The 4,140-nt window shown below is 37.8% G+C and overlaps 1 protein-coding gene across 1 annotated transcript in view; it reads right to left on the bottom strand.

Annotated features, from left to right (window-relative positions):
- Positions 1–4,140, bottom strand: part of crb2a (crumbs cell polarity complex component 2a) — a 47,975-nt gene that overhangs the window by 25,627 nt on the left and 18,208 nt on the right. The gene's annotated exons all lie outside the window — the stretch shown is intronic.

Genomic DNA, 4,140 nt, shown 5'->3' with positions numbered 1-4,140 from the left:
ATACATTTCACACCTGAGCCTCAACTCTCGCAGCCCGGTACCAAACGACTCACGGACCGGTACTGGTCCGAGGCCCGGGGGTTGGGGACTGCTGTTCTATTGGGTATAAAACATGGATTTATGAGATTTGAAAGTCATTGTATTCTCTTTTACATTTTACATAGCTTCCCAACTTCATTGGAATTGGGTTTATTTCCAGGCTGGCTGTGTAGAGCAGATCATTTTCTAGGTTTCTGTGTTAAAGGTTGGTGGGTCGATCCCTCGCTGCTCCAGTCTACATGTGAAAGGACTCTTGAACAAAATACTGAACCCCAAGTTGCTCTGGATGTGTTCATTGGAGCATGAATATTAGTAAAGAAGAAGTGAGTGAAAAAGAAGAGGAAGAATATGCTGTATCTAATTGCTAAAAAGACTCTCAATATCTTTTACTTCATTCCAGGCTAATATATCCAATTTTATTATCCTATTAGAATACTGATGCATTAGTATTTAGTATTTTAGTACTTATTTGTGTTTTTTCATCCATCATAATAGATAGAAACTTGGACAGCCTTTATAAAATCTGTCAGATTGTCTCTTTTCAGTTTAAACCTTTCCGAGCATACATATAGCTCCGTGGTCAAATCACTCCCTTACCTAGTCCCTTTCATTCAGCATATTACTGCCACCTCCTCTGTATTCTCAAAGTCTTGTTACAAAGATGACCTATACAAAGATGAGTAACTGGAGTGTGTGGCAGACATGACAGCTCTCGATCAGAGCGTAGGAGAAAAACTATATGTTTGTCCACTGTACAGATTTCCTGCAATGTAAAGTGTTACGTTTTGTTAAGTCTTGGTTTTTTTGATAAACTCCTCATAATTTACTGGTTTTTTTGTTTTTGTTTTTGTTTTTAAATTTTATGATGACAAAGTTGTTCTTGAACTGGTCTTTAAATGTGTAAATCTTGATTCAAATGTCTTTTTGCTTTTAAGTTCAAATATCCCCTACCACTCCACATCAGTCAAGACCTTGTGTTTCTCTGCATGTTTAGTCTCAAAATGGCAATTTTAATTGTAATCTAGACAGACTTGACAATTTTTACAAAGTCACAAGCAAAGGAAGATCAAAAAATGGCCCATGTCTAAACAAGGATGGTTTATTCATCAAAATTATTAAATTAAATAACTTTTTTGGGGGTTTTTTTGGTAAAAAAAACATGTTCACAGGAGCAGAACGGTAGCCCAATATCACAAAGAATCGTCACATGATATCAAACAGAAGCTGTCAAATCAGTTCTCTTGAGCAGGCAATCATGATGAAGCAGTTCATTTTGATTCAGGCTGGTCTTAATATTTCTGGCCACCAGATGCCACCATAGAGGGCTGTGTTGAAAAGCTTCAAGTAGCACCTCTACTAGTAGATCTAGTAGATCCTTCTTCAATACAATCTTCAGTAAGTTTCATTTGGCCATTGACCATAACTAATGGGAACTAAAACCTACACTGGAAAAACACTGTAACTGCCAATTTAAGGCAGATATGCAGTATCTAAATATCAGTCCATATTTCACATTTGTGGGTATCTAGGGAAAATGGCTGGGCAAGTACAGTGAATTCTTTCAATACATATTGTGCCCTCATCAGCCAGTGCTACTAGGTCTCAGTAGAATCAGTTCACATTCCTTTTAAATAGGCCACTCTCAACACACTATCTAAAATACCCCAGTCTACCTCCCGGTCCCCAGTTCTTTGATCAGTGTTATGGTTCCAAATTCTCACTGGAGTGGAAGATATTAAAAGTGACTGAGTTGCAGAGGAGAGGAATGTGGGAGCAGAGTGACAGTGTAAAAGAAAAGAGAGATAAATAATAAAAGTAAAGAAACATGGTTATGATTACAAATTGTCTGCATTTTTTCTGTTACAAAATTCTGTTACAAAATAGAAAGTAATCAAGCCAAAAGATTATACGTGTTATTCTTTCTTGTTGCTCTTATATGCAGTTTATGTTCCCAGTTTTCATCATAGTGAAAAGTGGCATACACAAGTTGCAATTGTGTATAAATTTATTAGACCACCACCCAATGTAATGTTTATGCCACAGGTACCCTAAGCTAACAATACTGGTAATTAACGAAATCATTTTTGGTTATTCAACATTAATTTGTGATTTATCAAACATTTAAAATTTGTTTTATGTCTAAAACATGGAAGTGTGACAAATGTGCAAAAATATAAGAAATAAGGATCAATGACTGTAAATAAACTATGCCACAAATCTTAACTTCCATCATTATAAAATCATAGACCACAAAACCTCAACCTGGGATTACATCACCTACAGTGCTGTTTTGTTTTCTTCTTTACACCATGTCAAATCATACTGTGAACGTTTTAGAACTAGAGCATTTAGTCTGCACATCTTTATTTTTTAAAAGCCTACTGAGTTCTCTATTCTATATCTGTGTCTGACTTCTTGTCTTCCATAACTGCTCTGTGCAAAGCTTGAGATTTAGAATCTCAAATGCTGTTATCTTCAGTGACAGCAGGTGTAGCAAAGTTAGAGAGTGATGCAGTCAGATCAGGTAAATTTTTAAAGTCCAAGGAACAGATTAAACATGTACAAAGGAGAATTTATACAAGTTGGAGAGGTCTCTTGGAGGCATTCCTGAACAACCACAAATTCCAAGTTCAAACATCACATAAATCAGTTCAAATAGTTTTTCTGGATGTATGACTTTGAGATAGGTCTGGGGAAGGATGAGGAGAAAATGGTTTGGAAATTCAAGAATAACCTAGGAACCACCAAGCTCAAGCCTACCGTGAATTGGAAACCGCCAGAACACCAGTATCACTGACACTGTGCCCAGTGAAGCAAGTTTTACATCACTGTGGACTAACTGAAATCATAGTAGAACAGTGATATCAAATGATTGCTCACAGCCAGAGACACTACCTTTAAATAAGAAGACATCTCATCTTATGGGACTACCAGAGCAGACTTGAGAAAAGCTAAAAGAAATTAAATAAAAATAAAAATAACTACATGCTAGGATTGGAGAGGACTTTTGTAGTACTGGCAGCAGACAGCAGATGTGGCAGGGCACTCAGTCCATCACAGATCATACCAATAAAATGTAACATGTACAAACCAACAACTTTGTCAGCATCCTAGATTACCTTAACTTACCTTAATTGTACAATTTGATAGCTGCAATAGCCCAATATTTCGGGTCCTCTTTTCTATTGACTCATCAGGAATGATGGTTTCTCCATTGAATCAACAGAAGGAGTAGCTTCTCCTAATGGTGTACATGGATACCCACCACAGTCCTGTGCTGACCAACTGGCAGAGGTACTCACACATCTTTATCTGGAATCTTGAGAGATGAAGACAAAACTGCCCACCATTCCTCGTCTCGTGTATGCAAAAAAAAAAGGTTCTTACCCCAACCTTTTCAAAATACTTTAAATGACTGATACCCACTCTCATCAAGGAATCCATCCCAGCTGATCTAGATCAAAACCAGATTGTCTACTGAGCAAAAAGATCAACTAAAGAGTCTGTGTGGCTCTTACACACAGCCCTTACTCATAGAGACAAACACAACATTTAAGTCAAACTTAAGACAAACTTCTCAAACTAGTGCCCCCTCAATATGTAACTGTATATTATATTTTCTCATCAACCACCCTCAAAATGTTAAGATAGGGACAAGCACACCATCTTCACTTTGAGCACTGAAGTTCCCCAAAGCTGTGTGCTGAGCCCCTTCCTGTATTGTCTGTATGCACATGACTGTATAACCATCTGTGTATGTTGTTACGTTTCGGTGTTGTCAGTGTTTTGTTTTTTGCGTGACTGTCATGTATTTCCTGCTTTACTTTGAAAGTCTGTGTCATCTTAGTGTGTTCAGATTACGTTTCCTTGTCTCGTCAGGTCTAAGGCGCAATCAGGGAATGGACCACAGGAGGGAAACACAGCTGGGGCAACCAGCTGTGTTTCCCTCCTGTGGTCCATTCCCTGATTGCTCCTTCTATGTATTTAAGCCTTGTGTTTCAGTATGTCATGGTCGCGATCTCCCCCCGTGTTGTAAATAAATAGTTTGTTGTAAATAGCTGTAAATGGGTTTTGTCAATACTTTCGTTTTGAGACACTTCC

This window comes from Haplochromis burtoni, unplaced genomic scaffold, assembly GCF_018398535.1.
Source record: "Haplochromis burtoni strain Fernald_Lab_line unplaced genomic scaffold, NCSU_Asbu1 Contig_548, whole genome shotgun sequence".
Classification (NCBI taxonomy): domain Eukaryota; kingdom Metazoa; phylum Chordata; class Actinopteri; order Cichliformes; family Cichlidae; genus Haplochromis; species Haplochromis burtoni.
This window is presented reverse-complemented; position numbering and strand designations above follow the sequence as displayed.